The 26,501-nt window shown below is 43.8% G+C and overlaps 1 protein-coding gene across 3 annotated transcripts in view; it reads left to right on the top strand.

Moving 5' to 3' along the window:
* LOC147460169 (AP-1 complex subunit gamma-2-like) overlaps positions 1-26,501 on the top strand; it is a 76,107-nt gene that overhangs the window by 37,827 nt on the left and 11,779 nt on the right. The window lies entirely within an intron of this gene.

Raw genomic sequence — 26,501 nt, 5'->3', positions numbered from 1 at the left:
TCAAGGTTTGCTTGTATAGGTTGGTGAATGAATTTACTTCTACCTTCTATTTGGTGAAGGTCCTAGTTGATGGGCTTGCTTAATAATGGCACAGTTAGCACTTATTATGCTAACAATTTACGAAGCTCTCAAACGTGTAAGACTTTGTCATGCATTTTTTGGATGAGTATAAAGCCAGTAAATCATGCCCAAAAGCTTGCTAACTAGCGTCATGTATATATGTGCACATAGTGTTTCGAGTCTTGGGAGTGACCATGTAAAATTCATGTACTAAGATTTGGTTTTACTGGGCTTGTGTACTAGTGTTGTTGGTCGTTCAAGTCCCCAAAACATGGTTTTTAATAAGTATTTTCAGCCGTGCTTTATAGCTTGTGAATCGGACTTGTACATCATGAGTTATGTGCGTCTGAAGTGGGCGGTCTCGACTTAGAAAGTAGTTGCTGATGCATGCGACAAAGGCAACTGGACCAACTTGATGATCTAAATAGAAATGTTGAGATTTTAAATTTTTGGAAATAGCCGAAGTGATGGGTTCCGAGCCACGCTTTACGGCGTCGCATTCGGTGGCCAGAGCGATACACCATGCTCTGGGGATGTTGGTCCTGAAGGGAGGTAGAGCTGAGATTTTTTGTGGAGGGAGGAAGGAGTTGGAGAAGTGCAAGAGGAGGATGCCATGTGGCACCATGCTCTTGGGATGTTGGTCCTGAAGGGAGATAGAGCTGAGATTTTTTGTGTAGGGAGGAAGGAGTTGGAGAAGTGCAAGAGGAGGATGCCATGTGGCACTAGGATTATCCCACATGGGAAGGGGGAAGGAGGAAATGGGGGGTGTAAGGGGAGGATGGGGTGCCCATTAGGGGTGTATCAAAGGAGAGAGGAGCTCTCTCAAGCCTTGGCTATGGGGGCTTGTCGGCTTCATGGGAGAGAGAATGGCACATTTTTGGCTTCACACCAGCTGCCCAGGCGCCTGACCCCATTTTTTGGTCCCCTGGACACTAGCTCCTATCCCTTCCCTTGGTCCAAAAATCATCGGCTGCCCCATTTCCTACCCAAATGAGGCAAAATGGACCAATTAAATGGAGCCTTGGAAGAGAGCCTTGTGGGCTGAGGAGAGAGAATAAATCTCTGGGAATAAAATATCAAAAGAAGCCCCATTTTGTAGCTGCAACATTTTAGAGCTCATTTTTGAGCAAGAGAGAGTACACTTCCAACTTCGAGTGGCTATATATCTCTCATCTTTTATCTGTTTTTAGCCTATGGATACTCTACGGACATCTACTTGAAACGAGCTACGTCATTATGTCTTTGGTTTCACTTAATTCCAAGTGTGCTTCATGCTAGAAGGGTTCTTCATAAATCTTTACAGGTGCTTATCATAGGTGGTTTCGGCGGTGCAATAGTTCTTCCTTCCGACGGTGTGACTTGTGCAAGGCTATAGAGGTACTCATTTTCCTTGTCATTGATTAGATTGCAGCCTTTGGAGGGTCGTGAGGTTTTGTGAAGGCAAGCACTGGGGCCAGGTTATCCAATGCGAGGTGGATTAGGTATTGGAGCGATCCATCGACATGTCTTGAACTTACGACGTCACATGTAAAGTGTTTTTGTGGCAATCGAACATGGCGGACGAGTTTCGACAGTTTCATGGATTGCCTAATGAAAATGCATGGACGTTTATTAAGAAATTGGAAGTTAATTGCTTATTGTGAAATATACTAGATTAAGCTGTATTATTGCAGTGCAATACAGTTTATAGGATGAGACAGAAGTTTGGTTACAAAATTATGAAGAGGTGGTGCAAGCATAAACTCCAGGGGTGGTTTTGGACTACAGTCGTGTGAAGCATGCTTTTTTGGCACAATATAGGAGTATTGAAGTACTTGATGAAGTTTGGCATGAATTTTGAGGTACACTCAGAAGGCTAATCAAAGTGTTGATGATTTTGTCATGCAGTTTACTCGTTTATGGGATAATGGGTCTGAGCTTTAGGAAATGAAATCCCTCCGACCATGTTAAAGAAGGATCGTTTCGTGGCAAACTTAAAGAAAAGTCTAAAGTTCAAAGTTGAGCTGAAAAGGTCCGCTACTTTCGAGGAAGCAGTCACCATCGCCAGGGAGAAAGAATGGAAAGCTCAAAGACTCAATGAGTATGGGAAAGCGGTCCATGTTCAAGGTAATGGTGGCCAAAATGAGGGAAATTAGGTAGAGGTTGAAGCCCAACTTGCTCAAAGGGTTGCGAACACTGAACAGTTAGAGCGAAATATGCAAGCCATGATGATCATGATGCAGGAATTGCGGCTTAGTGTTCTTGGAGGTGGTCGTGGTCGTGGTAGAGGAATGGCCCAGCCATATGAAGCTTAGCCTAATGCTAATGTGGGTCGTAGACAAGGTGTCTTTGAGCCACAAAGGAGATTCATCCTTACCTATTATAATTGTGGTGAACTTGGTCATATCAACCCTCATTGTCCAAGGCCAACAAGGATGGGAGGCGATATGTTTCCACTTCCTCGGCAGATTCCTAACAGGGCTAATGATTATGCAGTGGATATACGGGGAGATCAAAGTATTGAACAGGAAAATTAGGCGTCAATCTCTGGTGGTCATGTGGGTAGCTGGCCTGGGAGCTTTTCCTCTCATTTTGGGACGTCCTTGGTTGAGAGCTGTTGATGTTGTACAAGATTGGGGCACGGGAACAATGTGTGTGTATGGCAAGAAGGGTGAAAAGAGGGTGTTTGATATGACTACCAAGCAGCCTTTGGCACTAGAAGATGTGACTGAAAATGATGAATCCGAAGTTACTAGTGAAGCTAGTTCAGAAGATTCAGAAAGTAGCACTACTTCTGGTTCCAGTGAGAGGGTGAAGTGTCATTCTTACTGTTGGACGAAGAAGAGAGAAACTTGTGAAGTATTGGAAGTGTCAGGGGATATAAATGCCTCGAGCCGTTTAGAGCAACTTGAGGAGTTGATGCAATCTAAACAGAAATTGCCAGTGAAGAAGGGGTTGATTCACAAATAGCTGAGTACTTATTTGACACAAGAAGAAAGAAGGGAGTACTTAACAATGTTGGACAGGTTTCCAAATCTTTTCATCACTTCATATCAAGAAACAAGGGGTTTTGTCGGAGATCCTGTGAAGATTGAACTAGCTGAAGGGGCAAAGCCAATAAGATAGAAATTAAGAAAGATGGGTAAGGAGCAAATGAATGCTTTAAAGGAAGAGGTGGATAAACTTTTGGATGCAGGGTTCATTGTGCCAGTTGATAATGCTGAATGGGTGAGCCCTGTGGTGCTCATTCCAAAGAAAGATTGGCGTTGGAGAGTTTGCATTGATTATAAGCCATTAAATGCAGTGACCAAAAAAGATCCTTATCCCTTATCTTTTATTGATCAACTTTTGATACAGTGGTTGTCTTTTGGGTTGACAAATGGACTTGGAGAGCTTTTGAAAGAAAAGTGGATTGGGTCCTTACCTCGTTCCTCGGGAAGTTTGTCAAAGGGTTCATAGATGATTTTTATTTATACAGGTCAAGGAAAGAGCATTTACAGAAGCTTGATGTAACAAACTTGGAAACTCCAAGTCGAGATTCTACCGCGACACCACAAGAATTCACTTCAAAACAGTTCACAGTACACAATTGATTCGACCCGGCTCGACGCAGTTCCGTGCCTAGAGATATTGGCCCCAAAGACTGGCGCCTCTTTCGGTATTTCCTATTGTATTAATCTGTTGCACAAAGTACACGGAGTGGCTGCCTCACTCTGAGACTCTGCGTCCAGATGCTCTGAGAAGTGAGAGGCGAACTGCACTCATAAAGAGTTACAAGGGATACCCAAAAGCAGAGCTCCAAAAGATGCAAATTAAAAGCTTTCGAAAATAAAGCAAGGCTCTCTCTCAAGCTCTCTTGAGTAAATAAAGCAAGTAATCCCCAAAAGCTCTGTCCCTCTCTTGCGTAGAAATCAGCCAGCTTTTGCGTAGAAAAATCCGTACAGCTTTTTGTCACGTCAGCAGCCTGGAAATTCCGCCAAAATTGCGGGGGTCCGTATCGCAGTGCCACGTCAGCATGCAACGCAAATTTCGGTGCCACGTTAGTGCCATGTCCGTATTTCAGCCAGATTGTATTCCCTGGGATTTGGATTGTACATGCCACTGTGTGTGTGTACACATGGACAGCCACGTCACCAGTTTGTGACATACCCCCCTCTTGAAAGCATTGTAATCGCCCTAGATTACGCTTGCAAAACAGACGGAAGCCATAAACTGTCTTAGCAGACACTGACTAATAGTACCGACGCACTAGGAAAAACACATCTAGCACATGTACCAATCGACAGCCATATCACGCGACATCACAGGACATCACTTGACATCACAGGAAATCACATGACAAATCACATTCACAAATTCATTCGGATCTCAAACCATAATTTATCTGCAACATAATTAGCAATCGCATCTAGATCCACTCAGGACCTCATAGATGTCCGATTGACTAATCCCTATTGCAACCATGTCTATCGAGATCATTCCGACCAAAATGTTGCAATCATTTCGTCTATCAGTTCTTGCACTTAAACAAGTCAAGAACAAATCAGTATCATATTATCGGGAATTCCAGTTCATAAATTCATTACAACAGAATACTGTCAACTCACAGTATCCCTGAAACTCAAAGAGACATTAGTGACTTTAATATAAAAAATCGAGGCAATCCGTTGACAAAGGAGTAGAGCGACTCCCCTCTTGTGCATACCCGTTGCACCAAATTCCGCCCAAGATAAATTCGGGGTTCCATTTAGAATAGACTATGCTAATCCAAATGCTTCAAGGTAAAGATTCACAATCTGAGGAGTATCTGCTAGGTCCTCCTCCTCCATCCACTTCACATCCAATGCAGGATAGTTCTTGATTTTAACCAAGAACCGCTTTACCCTTAATCTTTCTGTCTTTGTGTGCCAATATCTGTTCTGGAACAAGGATCTCCTCCTTTTCTTCCACTTTGGGTTGCTCATCAGGCTCCCCATCTTCGGGCACATCGCCTTTAAAAGGCTTCAGGAGACTCACATGACAAGCATCGTGAATCCTCCAAGTTTCGGGCAGCTTCAGTCCAAAGGAGATATCATTTATTTTTTCAGAGATTTGGAAAGGTCCGTAGTATCGCATACTAAGCTTTGGAAAAAGCCTCTCCTTTCCCTTTTTCTTTCTCAGGCATGTCTTCTCAAAACGTAAGAGCACCAATCGTTCTCCTTCAATTTCAAATCGTGACGTGGCGATCCTACTGCCTTTTTTTGTCTTTCTTGAGATTTTTGCAAAGCCTCGCCGACCTCGGCAAAAGCCGTGTCCAAGTCACGCATCGGCTTCAAAAATCTTATCTTTTGTGCTTAGGAAGGGTGGAACCTTCATAGCACCTTCAATAATCTCAAATGGCGCCTTCCCCGTCGAAGAGTGTATCGTGTTATTGTAGGCAAATTCTAGCAAAGGTAAATACTTTTCCCATTGAGTCTTCTAATCTGAGATGTAAGACTTCAATAAATCTAGTACCACTGAATTGGCAATCTAGATTGCCCGTCAGTGTGCGGGTGGAAAGATGACGAGAACTGCAACCGCGTGCTAATGTTCTCCCAAATAGCCTTCCAAAACAAACTTGAGAATGTGGGGTCTCTGTCGGAGATAATTGTCTCGGGCATGCCATGTAATTTGAAGATTTGGGCCACAAACAGTCTCGCCAAGTGATCCGGCTTGGTTGTCTCCTTCACTGGAATAAAATGAGCTTGCTTGCTAAATCTGTCAATAAGAGTCCAGATACCATCGTGACCACTGTTGGACGGGTACGCCGCGACGGACGTCAGCATAGCGAGAACTCACCTAACATATAATGTCAACTGAGGACGAAGCTCGATCCGCAGGCGCGTGGAAGCAAGCAAAGGGTGTCAACCTCTACTCGATCGACTAATGATTACTTCCTACAGAGATATCAACTCTACATGCCATTGGTTCTGTGAATGTGAGAGTCTGATATGATGCTACCGCAAGCCAAAAGCCCATTAGACGTTTTCGAAACGTTACGAAACTTGAGGGATATCCTATCAACACCAATAGGCCACTCTCCCTAAGGTCCGTGACCAAAAAAACCTACTCAATACCCTCCGTGCAGAAAACGCGTAGGATGTCTGGCCGGTTTTTGCAGGTCGACGTTTCCGAAAACTAAAGTGCCTAATGTGTAGCTCTACTCGCTCTGATCGCGTGGATATGCTGAAATGCAAAAACGGACAACAGTTACTCACCGAAACTCCAAAAGTAGCTCGCGGGTGAATCTGCCAAAACACAGACGAACGCGCGTGATGTAATCATCAACACGTAGCTCTCCTCGTGGGCAACACACTGCTGCTCTCCGTTTGCGATTCCGACCACCGTAGCTCCTGTAGCACGCACACACACTCTCTCACTCTCTCGCAGTCTCCCAACGACACAGAAGATCCGATTTATTAGAAGTCTCCTTACAAAGCTTTAGGTTTTGGCTTATATACTAAGCCTTAGAAAACCTAATGTCCGACCAAAATGACCTTATTTGTCCCTAGGCTTCTATAGAGCTTAATTACAACACCGTGAGCTGGCTTTGCTCATCCAACAAGCATCTGTGGCCTCAATACAATTGCTGACTTAAAATATGAAGTTCCCGTAAACATTACAAAAGTGGCCGTAATGGCTCAAAATGATAATAACGGGATATTCGATGATGTCCATGAGCTTGTATCTTCACATTACAGCATCCATCTTCGTCTTCACATCACTTCATCAACATCTTTATTTGAAATCTTTAGAGAATCTTTGAGGAATATTTATGGAATCTTTGTGGAAGCGTTGTTGAAAGGTTGACGTTTCGACACTCTCCCCCTCCGAAGTCTTGTCGTCCCTGACAAGACCCTATATCTGTAGTGGCCTTGGCGAGTGGTTCATGTTTTGGTGTTGGTTGAATCTTTTGTTGTTGCAGTTGCTTCTACCAGATGCTTTGTATGTTGTAGAGTTACCTTTTTCTTGTACATGTAGTGTAGTTGAATCCATAGCTCTCCCCCTCCGATTGGTTGTTGTAGGGTGAATAGGTTGAGTGAGGTTTGTTGTTGCAGCAAGTCTTTATCTTGGCAGCTCTGTATTGTTTGTTCTTTGGGTGTCATCCTGCATGTGTACATGTAATCTTGAAGCCTTTTGGAATTGTTTCTGGGCCGCTCCCCTTGGATCCTATAGTTGATGAGCATGTAGTGGTTTGGGGATGTCGTTGGTCTGCTTTTCTGTGTTTTTATAAGAAAAATAAAATAGTAAAAATAAAATGTGGCGTATATTACAAAATGAAGGTCTTGGATACCTGGATAGGACTAAAGGGAAAAACACAGTGGGAAAAAAAATGCCTTTAGTCACCATTAAATGTGAGGCTATATGTACTTATGTTTGATGTAACCGAGTTTTGTTGAGTTAAAGTACTTATGGCCGTATGGCTACTATTACTGGATATACAGTGGATAAGTGTTAGTAGCTTGAAGTCAGAGTCATTGTTGTTGAGCAAATGCTTATGAAGCCTGTTACCACTTCGTCATCGTCATTTTGTTGTGTAAGTGCATGGGTGGAACACAAATCGTGTCAAATGCAAATGTCCAATGATAGGACATTATATATGCTTGCACAGATAGATGCATGGGAAACAATATGCGGTGCGAGAGGAGTTTGAATGGGTGCTTCCTGGAGTGAACGTAGCTAGAGAAGCAAAAAGATATTTGACTTCAAGAGCTGCCGTCACTCGCAAGAAGGGTTTTTGTCGACGAGGTTTTTTCCACTCTCCTCACTGTGTTCATGTGTGTGAGTGTTTTCTGGACTACTCCGCCACTCCACCATTTAAAATAGTAGACTTTGACTCTTATGCTCACCTCTTCCAGCATGAGTGACATGACTTTATGTATGCTCAACTCTCCAGCTTAGCTTTAATCTAAATATCTAGACTCATAGACCACAAAAAATATTAAGACATGAAGCTTGGGTCTAATGCTTGCTCATTTAGTGGCTCAGCTGCCCGACTTTGGACTCTTATGCCATTATTTTTATGGCGACTTGTCTTACTCTCGGGAGCTTTCGACCAAGAATAGGTTTTGAAATTCAAAACTCCCATCCTCGAAGAGAGGATTTGTAAAGGACCATACTGGCAGTATTGGTTTCTTTTGCCATACCTGGGTGACCTTGGTTGTCAAAATTTCTTTTTGTTGTTGTTGGTCCCTTGGTTGAGAAGATTGGCTCGCTCCATTCCCCGTAACACTTTGTCTATCATGTCTTGACATTTCTTGAGAGCTAGAGATGACTTCAATCTTCTTCGTTATTTGTTGTTCTTTTGGCACCCATTTGTATCTGCATCGTGTGATTAGCGTTTCTTTGCAGATATCCTTTGCCTTGACTGTGACATTGTCCTTGATTTTGCCTTCCGTGAAATTGCGATTATTTTCAAGCTGAAGTCGTTTGCTTGAAGAATGTTTACCTGGCATCTTTGGTAGCTAGATTCTCCGATTTCCTTGATAGTAACCTTGTGCTTGAAGAATTGTAGATGGCACTTCCCATGATGTTTTTGATGTCGTATTGAGATGTACAAGAGTGCCATTTTTGGGATTATTTATCGATGAAGTCCTATGTTGGTATGAAGGCCAGTTGGATTTGAAATTTCTTGCATCCCTTTGGCGAGCCTTGTTGGTTGGTCTCCTTTGGCGATATAAATATGATCTTTGTTGCTTTTGGGGATGCTTTTTGAAACCTTTATCCACCACATAAGCCGAGGTTTGTGGTTTTGGTAACCAAAGTTTCTTTTGACCCTCATAATAGCCTTGCTTTGCTAAGCTGTAGTGGGAGGCTATCCATCCCATGTGTTTACCTTTCGTCAATCGGCCAGGCTCATTTACCCATATTGGGTCCTTGACCTTGATTTCTTCAGCTTTGATGTAGACCTTTGAAGATTTTTGTCGACAATGATCGCGCAGTGTAGGGTATTTTGGTTGAAAGATTTTCTTTGTATTCTGTCTTTCATGTGGAAGCATGTGGTCAGTTGATGTTGAAGCTCTGTCTTGAATTTTTCGGGGCTGGATTGAAGACTCTGATTTAATGGGTTGCTTCTGTTGGTAGGACATTTGTGGGCTCATTTTGGCTTTGCTATTGCCGGAAGCCGATAATCTTAGAGCAGTAGTAGGCTGGATTTCTTGAGAGCTAGTCGTGATGACCATTGTTGAAAATCCAGGTTCTTTTGCCAATGTTTTTGCCCAGTGCTTGGACAAAATCAAATGTGTATTCATTTTGGAGGAATCCACCACTAGGAATTTGTCTTTGATTACCTTTGACCATAGTTTAAGGGAAGCTTCTGCAATCCCTAAACTTGTGATGGCTATTCCATGTGATATAGGAACATGTACCTGAATTTCATACAGTTCTGGCTTACCTAGAAGTAACCATAGCCCATAAGACATGACATTAGTCGTTGCAGTGCAATCTATCTCTGCTGTAAAGTTGAATTTCAGTTTCTCATACACATCCAACGAGAATTTAATCTTCTTGTTGGCTGCCAAGTAACTGATGTCCTCTTTGCTTTTGGTACTTGTCTTGGACTTTTGTACCTTGGAAGCTTTGTCATCCTCTTGTATGTTGAACTTCTTTGTCATTTGACTGGTTGTAGCATGTCCCAAGTGCTTACTATCTTCTGTTGTAGCTGCTTGTTGGTGTTCATTGCTAGTTTCTGATTGTGACACCTTGATTCTTGATTTTAGAAGCTCTCTGTCACTATTTACTTCTTCTAGCACTTGAAGGTCATTCAATGGTGACTTCTCTTCTTGGAAATGTTTTGAAGCTTGTGTAGAAGGATGTTGAGGTTTACTCTCTTCTTCTGATGCAATGGTCGCCGTGGCCTTTGGTTTCCATTGTTCCATGGGTTTTTGTAGAGTCTCTTCTCAAAAATATTCATTCATATCCTGTATTGCTTGTCCTTGGTAGTCAATCTTGGACTCAAGTCATTTTCTGTTCTTCTGTGCATTGTATGTCTTTAGTTACATCTTCTTTTAGCTTCTCATACTCTTTGATTTGTTCAATCACCAATGAAGAGTCCACAATAGAAAATTTATTTGGTAGACTTTCAGCTTCATCCATTGACTCTATTTGCATGTCTTCCACTTGTGATGTGGCACTAAGATTTTTTGTTACCTCTGCCACCTCTTCTTGCGTTGGCTCACTATTGTCAGAATCTTGGCTTCTTTTGCTCTCGAACCTTGAACTACGAGCTTCATCTTCACCACCTTGTGGATGCTCTGACTTGTCCCCACTGAGGTTCCTTAAACGATCTTGAATCAGCTGATTCAATTGATCTTTTTTGATAGCGTGATTCTCTATGATAATGTCGTTGACACCCTTGACTTCAAGCAACTGTGTTTTGAGCCTATCTTTTGTGCTCTGCGACAAGATCTGCTTCTTTTCCGGAGATCTTGTTGGGGATTCTTTCTTCCGTTCCCTTGTTGTCACTGTCTGAACTTTGCTTTTGGCTTGTTGCTTCTTCTTTTCCATGTAGAGCTTTACTGGGCAGTCCTTCACTAAATGACCAATGGCACATTGGTCGCAATATGTTGTTATCTCAACATGTGCACCCTTTGGACGAGGCAACTTTCCATAATACTGCTGATAATGGTTTCCTGTGGTATCTAGATACAGATATGACCTCTTCTTTGCATGCATGAACCTGTAGATTACGACTGACTTAGGTGTATCCACTGGCTTTGTCTCTTTATCCTTCATCGTCTTGTCCTTGAGAAGCTGAAAATAGCTTCCATCATTGCTTGCATACAAGATCAAATCACTATCCCTCCTTTCTAGGAGTTGTGATGCTAATTCTTCCATCAGTATATGGTCTTTGACGTGGGGCTTCTGCATAGCCTTAGGGCTATGTTTTCGAGTTGATTTTGGCGAGTTCTGCACCGAGGGTGAAGATTGAACCGAATCTTTTTTTTCCGTTTCCCTTGATGGTGCTTTTGGGCGGGGTCCAAGTATGTGACTTACAGGTTGCCCACAATTGCTAAACTCATCCATATTTTTCACATCGGATATTTCATAGTGCCTATCGTATTTGTCGACCACAATGACATCTTGACCTGACCTTCTACATTGGGCATTGTGAATTTCCAGTGGTCTCCCCTCCGGCTCGGCATCTTCCAATGCTTCTTGAAATTCTACTTGGACTCCTGAAAAGGACACTGCTTCTTGTAAAGCTGGACTTCTTAATCCCACTCTTGAAGATATAGGGTCTCTTTGTTGAGTTTGAACTCCCCCCATCCGAGAGTGTTCCATATCTAATGTTGGCATCTGTTTAATGCCTGATGATATGACTTCTTGTGCTTTGTTATGTAGCTCTTGAGACCAAGCTAGTTCTTTTTGAAGTTGGGCTATCTTCATAGCTGGTACCTCTTGTGCTGGTGCAGTGCACGAGACTTGTGTTGTGTCTTTCCATGTTGTGCCTTGTGTTGTGCCACCCATTTGTGTAGTGACAGATGTAGTTGTTAACTCTTCCAAGTGCGTAGTTAGAGGTAAACCCATGACAAGATGGTATACATTACCACCTTTAGACATGTAGTCTTCTCCTCTTGAGCCAAACGCTTCTGCTGTAAAGTAACGATTGTTTTCTACAGGAACTTCATGACTTGTGACAGCCCTGTAGTATCGACCGTCTTTGTCTCCATAGAGAGTACCAAACTTCTGTTTTCCATCTTGTGCTTTGTACAGAAAAATACTTGGAGGATATGCATAGAGTTCTGTAAGTTGATCCTTGTACAACATTTCTATCTCATTGTCGATGTATTTTCCGTGCCTCATGTAAATTGATCCCAGACAGTCTTCCATGAAATTTGGATGTGGGTGTAGTACATTCTTCGCTGTTTCAACTTCCACATATTGAGATGTCCGAGTTTCCTCTGTATCTTTCTTTGTCTTGATGTACAAATTCCGATTGACATCCTCATAGCATGGCAGTCCTTTGTAGTATCCAATCAGATAGATCTGAATTTGCTCTCTTGTAATATCTGTGGATGTACTTGAAGCTTCTTCCTGACTGGTCTGATTCCTTTGAGACGCCATTGCTTTCGTCTTGACTCCCTTGTTGTACCTGTTCAGTGATAGCTCTAATTGCTTGCCTCAATGCTAATAAAAACTATTAGCACCCTTGTGTCGGTCTTTTTTGCTTGAGGTCCTCAGCTTTTGTGGATGCCTTAATCTCTGAGTTTTTTTGAATTGGGCTTTGCTTGAACTTCTTAGCTCCCTTGCTTGCCAAGGCTGATATTGTCTTGTCTGGCTGCTTGCTTTTCCTAGAGCTTTTTAGCAGGCCTCGATCTAGTGGAAGCACTGTGATATGTTATGTAACTTACCATTATACTGCAACGACTGCTCCCTATGTAGCGATTCTTGAGTCGAGCTAACCTGTGTTCACTTTAGCACACAATCTACAAAATTCTATTTAGGTGGCAAACTTTTTCACAATGAATGCATAAATCCTTGATGTACCTTTAACGGCCACACTTGTTCCTTGAGCACCTTCCAGCGGGTGACCTATGGTTTTCCCAAAAGATAATTTCAATCTGCTAACTTAGCAGTCTTCAGAACCGTGACCGTTTCCTCACAATTCTTTCGAACTGTCGGTTTTAGACACCCCTGACTTCCGGATGCATTTTGAGGCCTTAAACGACGTTTTTTTTCAAAGTTGAACTAAATGGTTGCCGTAGGCATGCATTTAGTTCAAATTCTGCTCTAAGATCTGTAGAGTCGCTCTCAAGCTACATTTTGATATAAAAACTTTTCCAATCCGATACCGTTTGTGAAAGTTATGGCCAAAACAGTGAAATGCAGTTTAGAATGGAAGAAGATTTGGGATCTTTGTGACACTGTGAACACTTCTGTATGGTCAAAATTTCAGGTGGACCCTAAAACTGGCCTGGAGACATCCTACGCGTAGGATGTCTATATGCTCAGAATTTAACAAAATTTGGTCCAGAGACTCTCCTTAAGTCCAGCAACACAATGGTATGCTCAGAATTTCATTTGGACCTAATTATGGTCCTTAAGACATCCTACGCGTAGGATGTCTTTTTGCTCAGAATGACTTGAAATTTTCACCCCAGATTCTCCTTGGTGTGCTTAACTCACAGCTATTTTTACTTTTTGATTCTGACACCTATAGGTTGGTCAAATGATCAAGAATCTGCTTTAGAAGCCCGATGTTTGTTCTGATGAATTCACTAGTCAAATCAACTCCAAATTGGACCAAATTTGCCTAGGAGGCTTGCTTAAGGCTATACAAAACCCTGCTATGTCCAAAGTTTGAATTTGGACTCTAAATCATGCCTTAGACATCCTACGCGTAGGATGTCTTTTTGGCCTGTTTGACCCTATACTTGTCCCACAGCTTCCCCTTGATGTCAGTAACCCAGTGGTATGCTCAGATTTTGGTTTGGATTTCAAAAGACCCCAATTTTAGCTGTTCTAGTCTTTTTCAGTCAAAAGTGCTTAAGTCTGCTTAGGATCCCCGTTTCTTCCCCAAATGAGATGAAAACTCTCTCAGTCACTCAATATATCATGGAGATCATGCTCCTGCAGCCATCCTATGGTTTTGGTCTTGGAATAATGCCTTGGCACAATTTGGGTAGGATGTCTGGCAATTTCAGTCTATCTGGCCTTATCCTGTCAGGATATGGTCAAGTTCCCCTTTCCAGGTGAAAATAGGGTAACACCTACCTTCTGAACACACTGGTCAACTCAGAATTTCAAAATTTCCACCAGATCACCCTGTAGACATCCTACGCGTAGGATGTCTTTTTTTCTCAGAATGGACTTCTGTTTCTACCCAAGGTGCTTCTTGATGCATATAACAAGATTATGTGATCACAACAAATTTTTGTATGTCAAAATTGCTCAGAATCACCACTTTTGGAAAAATATTTCTCTGAAAGAGTAACATCTCCTTAACTCTCAGTCTATATGTCCAAATGACATGATCTTTGGTGTGTGTGTCCAACACAACATGCAGAATATGGGTATGATGCCAAAACTTGATTTTTGCTTCCAGAATCACTCTCTAGACATCCTACGCGTAGGATGTCTACTGATGAAATTTGTGGCAGAATTCATCCACAGGCATCCCCAAGTCTCGAGCACTACTTTTCAAGCATTCCTACCAGTTTTTATGCAAAATTGTGCTCAGAATCTTAAGTTTCTTGTTTTCACGTTTTTGACACTCCGTCTTTGGTCTTTTGGGTGTCAAGAGTTGATCAAAACTTTAGTTTCAATGTAAACTTAGGGTAAACCCCCCCTTCTGAACACGCTGGTAATCTCAGATTTTCAAAATTTCCACCAGAAGTGCCATAGAGACATCCTACGCGTAGGATGTCTAGTGTCTTAAAATGCAGATTTTTTCTGGCAGTAGTACTCCCTATGCTCTGTAGAGCTCTCAGCAATAATCACAGAAACTTTTGGACTTCAAATCAGCTTCCAAACACAACTTACAGTCTTTCCTACTTAGCGTTTTCCACTTCTCTGATGAGCCTAACAGCAAATAAGACATGCATAAAGTACTCTAGATCAACAATCAAGATATCCTACTTACCCTACTCCTACTCATCAATGTGAGATGGTGATTTTGATGTCTTGGTTGCTTCCTAGCCTCACACGGACTCTCAAGTCAACCTACCACCACATCTACCACTCCAACTCCTACTCTCTACACCACAACCTACTACTACCTAATACTACCTAAGACGAAAGATCCAAGCCAGACACACGCTCCCTAGACTCCTCCTAAGACCTAGAGAGTCCACCACCCTCTGATCCTATCTAAATGTAAAATAGTACTCTAGCAAGCCAGAGGAACCTCTATCCTCAAGGATTAGTCTCGGTCACCTACTTATGGCTCTCGTCCCCGGAAGCGGCGCCAATGTTGGACGGGTACGCTGCGACGGACGTCAGCATAGCGAGAACTCACCTAACATATAATGTCAACTGAGGACGAAGCTCGACCCGCAGGTGCGTGGAAGCAAGCAAAGGGTGTCAGCCTCTACTCGACCGACTAATGACTACTTCCTACAGAGATATCAACTCTACATGCCATCGGTTCTGTGAATGTGAGAGTCTCATATGATGCTACTGCAAGCCAAAAGCCCATTAGACGTTCTCGAAACGTTACGAAACTCGAGGGATATCCTATCAACACCAATAGGCCACTCTCCCTGAGGTCCGTGACAAAAAAAACCTACTCAATACCCTCCGTGCAGAAAACGCGTAGGATGTCTGGCCGGTTTTTGCAGGTCGACGTTTCCGAAAACTAAAGTGCCTAATGTGTAGCTCTACTCGCTCTGATCGCGTGGATATGCTGAAATGCAAAAACGGACAACAGTTACTCACCGAAACTCCAAAAGTAGCTCGCGGGTGAATCTGCCAAAACACAGACGAACGCGCGTGATGTAAGCATCAACACGTAGCTCTCCTCGTGGGCAACACACTGCTGCTCTCCGTTTGCGATTCCGACCACCGTAGCTTCTGTAGCGCGCACACACACTCTCTCACTCTCTCGCAATCTCCCAACGACACAGAAGATCCGATTTATTAAAAGTCTCCTTACAAAGCTTTAGGTTTTGGCTTATATACTAAGCCTTAGAAAACCTAATGTCCGACCAAAATGACCTTATTTGTCCCTAGGCTTCTATAGAGCTTAATTACAACACCATGAGCTGGCTTTGCTCATCCAACAAGCATCTGTGGCCTCAATACAATTGCTGACTTAAAATATGAAGTTCCCGTAAACATTACAAAAGTGGCCGTAATGGCTCAAAATGATAATAACGGGATATTCGATGATGTCCATGAGCTTGTATCTTCACATTACAGCATCCATCTTCGTCTTCACATCACTTCATCAACATCTTTATTTGAAATCTTTAGAGAATCTTTGAGGAATATTTATGGAATCTTTGTGGAAGCGTTGTTGAAAGGTTGACCTTTCAACAACCACTCTGTGTTCTCAGGAGATCAAAAATGAAATCCATTGCAATACTTTTCAAGGGGCGGCTGGGTATGGGTAAAGGTTGTAACAATCCCTGTGCTTTATGCCCGTCAAACTTGACCTTCTGACATACCAAGCAACTGCATACAAAATCGTCCACATCCTTCTCGAGTCTTAGCCAAAAGAAGTATCTCTCTACCCCTTTCAAGTTGGTAGCAATGCCGCGTGACCCGTAAAAGGTGAACAGTGGCATTCGGTCATAACCTTTTCCCTCAACGGCTGTGTAACACACAACATGGTTTTCCTCATCAAGTAGCCATCGCGAATGGAATATCCCACTACTATCTCCGTATTCCGTATCCGAGAGAAAATATATGCAAAATCTGTATCTGTGGCATACTGATCGACCATATCCTCAAAGCTCCTATGATGTATCGCGGAAATAGCGAGAAACAACGGCTTCCGAGACCAAGCATTCGCCACCAAATTCTTCTGTCCCTGCACATGGACAATCTGGAAGTGAAATTGTGACAAGATGTTCGCCTATTGCATCTGCTTTTCGGATAGCTGCTTCTGTGACACGATGTAGCGTAAACTCAGATGGTCTGTAAAGACAGTAAAATCCACTCGAGTAGGTAATGTCGCCATTGAGTAAGAGCATGGATAACCGCCAAAAGATCTTTCTCATAAGTTTGTGCTGTCAATTCCGGCCTTGAGAACAATCGGCTCTTGTAGGCAATGACATGGCCTTCTTGCATTAGGACCACACCCAGACTACGACCACAAGCATCACAATATACTTCAAATGACTTCTGCAAGTCCGGCAAAGTCAAAACTGGTCCCGTAGTCGATTTTTCTTTCAATGTCTGAAAGGCAGTCACCTCTGTAGGTCCCCACGAGAAAGGGACTCCTTTCTGTGTCAAGATATGCAAAGGGGAAGCAACCTTTGCAAACTTTCTAATGAACCGCCTGGAGTACGAACACAAGCCCAAGAAGCTTCTTACTTCATGGACATTCTTCAAATCGGGCCAATCACGAATAGTCTCTATCTTGGCCGGGTCCATCTGTACTCCTGTTGCTGCTGACACAATGTGTCCCAAAAAGTGTATCTCTGGTAGGAGAAATTCACTTTTCTTCGCATTAATCACCAACTTGTGATCTCGTATTGCCTGAAAGACCTGTAGCAGATGTTCTATCTCATCCTTGGAGAAAACAATGATGCCGTCAAAGAAAGTGCCAACAAATAGTCTGTACTCTTGAAAAATCCTGTCCATCATCCGGTTAATTAGGCCAAAATGCATCTCCAAAAACTCAAATAACCCAAAAGTCGTCTGAAAAGCTGTCTTGTAGTCATCTCTCGGCGCGATTCTGATATGATGATATCCACTCTTCAAATTGATCCTGCTACAACACGAGGATCCCTGTAGTTGGTAAAGAATATCATCAATCCTAGGAATCGGAAAATCTGCTCTTGATGGTGATTTTGTTGAGAGCTCTCTAATCGATGCACATTCTCCAAGATCTGTCTTTCTTCAAAACCAACAACATTGGAGAGCAATACGGTGAAGTACTAGGCTAGACAAGACCCTTTTTCAAGAGGTCTTTCACTTGGTTCATAATCTCTTCATTCTGGGTTCGGCTCACACGGTAAGGTGGCCCGTTCGGTGGTGTGCTTCCAGGTATCAGATCAATGGTATGATCCTCAAGACGAGCGGGTGGTAATTTGCTTAGCAGGCCCTTTGAAAAGCAATCAACATCATGAGTGTGGAGAAAATCCTGGCGTTCTTTATCAAGTTCTGACATATTTGTCCTACTCTCATCACTCAACTCTCTTAAAAAAATCTAGTAAACAAACAAACTGGATTTCATTAATTTTGAAACGGTCGAAGCCGATACAATAGGGATAGACTCGCCCTTAAGTTTCACATCAAGTACAATGGCTTGGCCCTTCTCTGTAGTCAAAGTCGCTTTTCTCGCCCGATAGTCGACCACGGCGTTGTTCTTATGGTACCAGGGAGTTCCCAAGAGGACATCACAAGCTTCCAAGGGCATTATGTAGAAGTCCTCATGCCCCAAATACCCCTGACAATGCAACCGAAGTTTGCCAATGACAGGTGTAATGGCTACGTCCCTGCTAGGTGCTGCTAGAACTGCCTCAGCTAGTGGTCCCATCCGATCGGGTGTGATCTCGAGCCGTGCCGTCAATTCAGGTGAAATGAAGTTGGCCTTGGCTCCTCCATCAAAGAAAATCAGGGCTTCTCGGTCTTTCACTTTGCCCCAAGCTCAACAAAGTTCTGTACGCTCGTCAATCGTGCGTGGGTCAGTACCCATGCAATCTGGAACCAGTCCTGCTTTCATCTTGCCTTTTCGTCCACGTTCCTCAGCTGCTTTCGCATCCTCAGGCTTGTCTTCATCCTTATTGTTCTGTTCTTTCGGTGCCTTGTTATGGCACTTCGCGGAGATATGCCCAGTTTCCCCGCATCCAAAGCACTTCCTCTCTTTGATGTAGAGAGCTCTCTCTTGAAGAGTAAGCTTGGGTCGTGCATCCTTTTCTTTCTTTTTTGGGTTGCTCTTCTTCTTTCTACTTTCATTGTTCGAAGTCTGCTCGGTCCTTTGCGTCATGATTTCATCTGTGGGGTAGGTCAAATTGCCTGAGTGAATGGCAAAACCCCGTTTCGCATGACTCATCAATTCCTGAATGGAATCTCACTTTTGCTTTAAGCAGTGATCTCGGATCTGTGCAGGCAGTCCCAAGGTAAACCGCTCAATTTGTTCTTTGAACGAGATCTTTTTAAATGAAGAGGTTGGTAGGAAAGAGCTCCAGAATCTCTCGCAATATGCGTCCAATGAGTCTCTCTTGGTCATCCAAAGATGGTTCCAAGCAGGTCGTATGTCACGTTCGTACTCCCGAGTCAGCCAAGAAAAAATAAAAAGCCTTTTAAATTTCAGCCATTTAACTGGCGCTTTCTTGTTCAATAGAAGCGTGGACCACCAAGTTTGAGCATTTCCCTTGAAGTAAGAGGTAGCCCTCTGAATCTTGGAGTGCTCTGAGTAACGCCCTCCAGAGAAAGCTATGTGAAACTGCTGTATGAAGGCCAAAGCCTTCGAAGCATCTCAACATCTAGAAAACGTGTCAAATTTAATTGACTGTCCACCTTCTTTGAACTTTCGGACTTTCTTGCTTTTATCTTCTAGAAAGTCATACTGGTTGGCTTTGTAAAAATTCTTCTTCCTTGCATAAAATCTGTGGTCATCGGAGTCTGAACTATCTGAAGGCGAGTCCTGTGTAGAACTGCCCGAAAGTGGACGAGATTTTGTAGCAAGCTACAATGTCACTTTTACAGGACACACAGTTAGTACAGTTGGTATGGTTTGGTTCACACTGGACGGACTCTCTGGGTTGGGCAGCGACACGCGGCAGGGATACGACGATGGTTCTAGTGGACATCATGGCCAGGTCATCATCACCACTCAGTCTGGAGATAGACTTAGATGGCTGACATTTATGAGCCGTTGGTGGCTCTTTATGGTGGGACATGAGTAGTAGTTGTTGGGTCATAGAGATGATCTTCTAGATATATGGTCGAGGGTCGTTGTTTGAAGGAGCGAGTATATACACACAGCACATCTTCACCATCCGTGCACATCTGAGCCTCGACACCCCCATTGTACCTGTGAGTCCTCGGCTGGAGCTTGAGTGTGTTGCCACGCCAGAGTCTGTATCGGTCCTTTGAGATAATTGAGTTATATGTTTTGGTCTGCTGTTGTGTCTCTGTGAGCTCAGTTGTTATCTATTGTTCCTTTAGATTGTCACGCACATTGCACTGAGGAGCACCCACTGTATAGAGCACGACACATGACACACTATCCGCGCTACAGGTGCTCTCATTTTTGGCGATCACGGTGGGATCTCAACTGAAGTCTCACTCTTTGTTGAGGTACAAATAGAGAAGCTAGCTGGTTTTTACCTAGCTTCGCCTACTTTGCCTTTCGCGGTGCAGTCTACTTGTCTGGTCCTCTCTCGCCCTCATCCAACTAGCTCTCGTCTTGGTCTAGGCCTTCCTCGTCCTTGATCTAGTCCTTCCTCGTCCTTGGTCTAGTCCCTCCTCGTCCCTGGTCCAGCCAGGTGGGCTAGTCACTCGCCCGGTCTAGTAGAGTCTACACCTGTGTTCAGCCAATTAAGGGTCTTCTTGCCCAAAGTTTGGTTGGGTTTGTGGTCACTGCATGACACATACAAGGTGGTCATTTGAGCGTCAAAGCGCACTACTAAGTCCTCTGAAGTACTACAACAGAAGGCGTCAACCCTTGGGACCTGGTAGAAGTCCACCAACCTCATCACCCATACCTCCACATACAGCCTCATCCATTCCTCCATCAAGTTTGACATCTTCCGCGTCACCTTCCCCAGTGAAGCTCTCCCCCATTTTGTTACAACAAGCTATTGAGCAACAGGCTCCTGAGGAAGAGGCCATGGAGGCGTTGATTAGTGTGTTGGCCAAGGTAAACATCAAGTTTCCTACCTTCAAGGGACTCTCCTCAGAAGATGCAGACGACCATGCAAGGAGGTTTGTATCTCTTTGTAGAGGTCATGGTCTTAACAGGGAAGATGCTTATTTGGTACTCTTTCCATCTACCTTAGATGGCTTAGCAGATAAATGGTACAGTCAGTTTGCAGAGAACCATTTTGCAACTTGGGCAGCTTTAAGACAACAGTTCTGTGCAGCATTCAGGCCATGTGACTACCAAGAAAAGGTGTTGGACAAGTTAGCCAACATGGTGCTCCAGCCAAAGGAGACTTTTGCAGAACTCATGACTAAAAACCAAGTCTCTGGTTGCCAAGCTTCCCCAACAACCCGATGAATTTATGGTTAAGAAGTGGGTGGAGAAGGCTCTTCCCAAAACTTCTCAGCAAAAACTCTGAGAGAGTCTCCGACCCGACGCCACTATGGAGGAGTTTGTCGCGGCTGCTACTAGGATAGAGAAGCTGTTCACCAACTCTCCTCAGGTAGAGACCCCTTCAGTGTTTTTGGAAAGTCCTTATCCTTTAACTTCTTTATGCAGGGAACTGGAAGCCCTAAAGTTACAGCGAGCTCTTCAAGAGGAGAGGTCCTTCTCTCTAGATAGGAGAAGCCTCCACATCACGAGGCATTGGAACAGATCAAGCACGAGCTAGAAGAGCTCAAGTCTCAACAGGAGATTAAGGCTATGGTTTGGTGTAGCTCATGCCGCTCTCTAGGGCACCCTCCACAGGAATGCCCCCTTCGGGTTTACTGCCACTTCTGTGAAAAGTCTGGACACGAGGACAAGGACTGCTACTACCTCAAGGGATTGCGACAAATACAACAAAGTCTTGGTCCTACTCTTCAACAAGGGCCAACACCTGCATCCAACATGGTTTCTCCATGTGGCCATCCACACCATATGCCACCTTTGCTGACAACCCCTCCTATGCAAGGTATGCAAAGTACTTTTTTGTCTCAGTGCTTTTCCGTCTTAGTGCTTTTATCATACCCATGCTCCCTCATCACCTCAAAACTTCTATGCCTCCACCTCCAACTCCATACACCAGGAGCAAGGACCACCTCGCCCTTCGACTTGCCCATTGAATTGGCCCATTTTGTGCTACAGATGCGTGGAATATGGTCATTACCAAAGCAAATGTCCTCTGCCTGAAGGGTCCCCTCCCTGCCGTCATTGCCCTTAAATGAAGGATCACTACAGTAAGGATTGCCCTAAAATTCGTGCATCCACGGCTTCGAACCCGAGTCAAAGCCGAAATGAGTTTGCCTTTTCCAAGCTCAATTTGATAGCAGTTAGCACCGTTCCTCAGCCGTTCCCTTCTACCCACGTGGTTACCCCTCAAAATAAGCTGCAGTTGGTAGAGGAGCCATCGGGTGTCCTCACTCGGGCCCAGAGAGCCGCTCTCGGTCTTAGCATTCCGGCAAGTTCAACTCCCCCACACATTCTCACACCAGTGGATACCTTGCCTTCAGCTGTTGACATGCCATTTCCCAGTGCCATGAAAGAATCCAAATCTTTGCTCTCTGATATTGATGAAGCTTTCTTGGAAGCAGTTTTCGATCTACAAAAGATCAAGGTACCAAAGAAACAACTAGTAGAACAAGAAAAGCTTAGAGCAGAGACAGTCTTGAAGAACACCTTCCAACAAGTGTCCGTGTATGACATGCTGCGACTAGATGCGAGTTTTAGAAGCGATACCCTTGCTGTTATTTAGTCACTTTACCCCGAAGCAAGTCCTAGTGGCGGGCACCTCCCAGTGCGACCATCAGAGTCCTATATCCCGCTGCTCCCCTCACTGATTATAGAAGCCTCGTGTGACAGTGTCCGTCATGGGGCATCAATTTTCATGAGTAATTGTAGATGGTGGATCTGGCATCAATATGATGCCTGAGTTCACTATGGTGGCTTTAGGCCTGCAGCCTACTGAACCTGCCCCCTTCACAGTAACATTGGCCGACCAGAGGACAATATACCCTGTGGGCATAGTGGAAAAGGTGCCTCTGCACGTACAAAATTTCACTTTTAGTTTGGATTTTGTTGTGATTCATCTTCCACAGGTGGAGGGCGGATTTTCCTTGCTCATCGGAAGACCATGGATGCGACACACTAAAGCACTTCATGATTGGGGAAACGATGCCATGTGGATACATACTCCTGGCTCCCCGATGCAACCAATCCGCCTAGAAGGAGGCATGGATCCCGTCGTGCAACATAGTTCTTTGTCCCTAGCAACCAGCCTTGAATTGGAACAACCTACTCCACGTGACGGGTTAGATGAGGATCTGTTGGAGTGGTCGGATGCTACCAAATCTATGCCTTGTTTTGGAGTTTCGATTCACTCTTTGCCTGAAGGTACACCCTCTTTCAATGTTTCCACAGTAACTAAACTTAATGAGCCACCTGAGCCAGCTCAAAGGTCGAAGGTCCCAGAAGCTACTCCTGATGCGCCCTTGGTGGAAGCCTTTGAATTTGGTGAGCCTACGAAGACTCATAGAAGCGGGAAGAAATCACCTCTACAAGAGTTCACCCCCCTTCAAACATCAGCCTCAGTGGTGTTTGCTTCTCCAACCAGAACAAAGCTCTCCTCTGTGTCTAGCGAACTCCCTTCATAGAGCCCGTCTTGCTGGATGAATTCCCTGCTCATGATAGTTGTCTTGCTCATGGTACCTCCTCATGCTCTCCATCAACTGTCCCGCTCTGGAGCATCTCCTCTTTCAGACAGTGGACCATGGAGTTGTCTTGCTCATGGTACCTCCTCAAGCTCTCCATCAACTGCCGCGCTCTGTAGCATCTCCTCTTTCAGACTGTGGACCATGGAATTCATCTGCAATGGAACAAGAATTATTCCGGCCACCCCCTCACACCCTCTCGCCCCCATCTACCCCCATCTACCCTATCCCCTACACCCTACACTCCCCCTCACACCCCCTCGTCCCCCCTACCCTTTTCCTCCTCGCTCCTAGTCCCCACCCCTCACTCCCCTACTCACCCCTCGCGCCTACCCTTTTCCCCCTCGCCCCTCGCCCCCTCACCAGCCCTCGCCCCCTACCTCTATCCTTTTCCCCCTCACCCCTCGCCTCTACTTCGGGAGGCATTGTCATTTATGATGCACAAGGAAAACTTGTAAGGAAACAAGGGCTAAAACTTGATGCAAAAAGTGACAATGAAGTAGAGTACATGGCTCTTGAAGGTGGCTTGTACGTCTGTTTACAGTTAGGAATTAGACGCCTATAAATCAAAGGAGATGCCTTGTTGGTTGTGAAGCAAGTATTGGGAGTATAGAAGAATAAGAATCCTAAACTGAAAAACTTATGCTTCAAAGTGAAATCGTTACTCAAAAAGTTCGAAGCATGGAGTTTGCAGCATATTGAAAGGTCTCAAAATGAAGATGCTCATGACGCTGCCCAAGAAATGATCACTTGTTTGTTTCTGCTGAAGGCTAATGCCCCTTTATATAATAGAAAGGAAGTCTTATCAAAGGAGGTGGATTTCCTGTTGACAGGTGTTTTACTTGAAGGTCTACCATCATCCAAAAAGTATGCTTTTTTAAGAAAAGCTAGAAAGTACAAAATGCTTGATGATGTGCTTTACATGAAAGGAAGTGATTTAGTATTGCGTTGTGTGCCTTGAAAAGAGAAAATCTATAAGATTTTGGAAGAAAATCATGAGGGATCTTGTGGAGGCCATTTTGCCATGAAGATCGTGTTGCATAAGATTTTGCAAGAAGGCTATGGGTGGCCAAGTATTCAGCGGGATGTTAACCATTGATGCAAATCTTGTTTATCTTGTTAGTAAATGGGAAAGAGAATTTTGAAGCCTGAATTATGAAAGACAATTCTAGCTTTTGATGTGTTTGAAAAATGGGGTCTTGATGCTATTGGACCCTTATCCATGACTAGTAAAAGGAATGCTTACATCTTGACATCAGTGGATTAATTGTCACGTTGGGCAGAAGCTAAAGCTGTCAAACAGATTACCAGTAAGGAAATGGGAAAGTTTGTATATGAAGATATATGCTTCAAATTTGGTATGCCATTAGAATTACTGTCTGATAGAGGGGATTTAGAGGAGATTCGTTTCATTTCCTGTGCGAAAAGCTCAATATACAACACAAGTACAATTCTCCTTATTATCCACAATGTAATGGTCTCAGTGAAAGGTTCAATGGAAAGTTGGTGAGAATCTTAACAAAGATGACCCAGACACATGGGAAAACTTGGGATTGAGAGTTGCCTTGTGCATTATGGGCCTATAGAACTCCTTACCACTTGGTCTATGGCAAGGAAGCATTATTGCTAATTGAAGTGGAGATTCTTGCACTTAAATTGTTGTCATTGGAAGATGAAGAGCATAGAGATACTTGGCAGAAAAGGTTGTTGGATTTACAATGTTTACAATTGGACAGAGTTTTGTATTTGAGCTACTATGAGGAAGTGTCTAAAAATGCTCAAATAAAGGCTAATGAATGTGTGAAAGATAAGGGAATTGAAAAGGTTGATCTTGTGTTGCGATACATTAGTAGATTGGACAATACCTTTCAAAAAAAGTTTCAAATTAAGTGGGAAGGTCCTTTTATTGTTGTGAACAAGTTTGATAATGGAACATATTAGTTGGCAGATTTGGGTGGAGTACAACATAAATACCGTGTTAATGGTTACAGGTTGAAGAAGTATCTGACACGTTCAATGACAATTGTGACAAATGAGATGCTATCAATGGAAGAAGAAAATGCAAAGATATCCGAGGATGTAAATGAGGTTTCTGGGAATGAGCTACAGCAATCGTTCACCCTAGAAACCTCTGCTTGTCGTGAATGATCAAGCAGGCTAGGGGAGGTTGGCAAGCTATGTCAAACATTTTTTGGATGATTATAAAGCCAGTAAATCATGCACAAAAGCTTGCTAACTAGCTTCATGTATATATGTGTACATAGTGTTTCGAGTCTTGGGAGTGACCATGTAAAATTCATGTACATAGGTTTGGTTTTGCCGGTTTGTGTACTAGTGTTTTGGGTTGTTCGAGTCCCCAAGACATGGTTTTTAATAAGTATTTTCAGCCGTGCTTTATAGCTTGTGAATTGGACTTGTACATCATGAGTTATGTGCATCTGAAGTGTGCGGTCTTGACTTAGAAAGTGGTTGCAAATGCATGCGACAAAGGCAACTGGGTCCACTTGATGATCTAAATTAGAAATGCTGAGACTTTAAATTTCTGGAAATAGCCGAAGTGATGGGTTCCAAGCCGTGCTTTACAACGTCGTATTCGGTGGCTGGAGTGGTGCACCATGCTCCTGGGAAGTTGGTCCTGAAGGGAGGTTTAGCTTAGATTTTTTGTGGGGGGAGGAAGGAGTTGGAGAAGGGCAAGCGGAGGATGCCATGTGTCATTGGGATTATCCCACATGGGAAGGGGGAAGGAGGAAATGGGGGGTATAAGGGGACGATGGGGTGCCCATAGGGGTGTATCAAAGGAGAGAGGAACTCTCTCAAGCCTTGGCTATGGAGGCTCGTGGGCTTCATGGGGGAGAGAATGGGCTTCACACTAGTTGCCCAGGCACCTGGCCCCATTTTTTGGTCCTCTAGACACTAGCTTCCACCCCTTCCCTTGGCCCAAAAGTCACCGGTTGTCCCATTTCCAACCCAAGTGAGGCAAAAAATGGACCAATTAAATGGAGCCTTGCAAGAGAGCCTTGTCGGCTGAGGAGAGAGAAGAAATCTCTTGGAATAAAAGATCAAAAGTGGCCCCATTTTTATAGCTGCAACACCTGCAAACTTTCCAGAGAGCTCATTTTTGAGCAAGAGAAAGTACACCCCCAACTTCGAGTTGCCATATCTCTCTCATCTTTTATCCGTTTTTAGCACATGGATACTCTACGGACATCTACTCGAGACAAGCTACGTCATTATGTCCTTGGTTTCACCTACTTCTAAGTGTGCTTCATGCTAGAAGG

This window comes from Adiantum capillus-veneris, chromosome 4, assembly GCF_014529385.1.
Source record: "Adiantum capillus-veneris isolate H3 chromosome 4, ASM1452938v2, whole genome shotgun sequence".
Lineage (NCBI taxonomy): Eukaryota > Viridiplantae > Streptophyta > Polypodiopsida > Polypodiales > Pteridaceae > Adiantum > Adiantum capillus-veneris.
The sequence above is the reverse complement of the archived record's forward strand: the minus strand, read 5'-3'. Positions and strand labels throughout refer to the sequence as shown.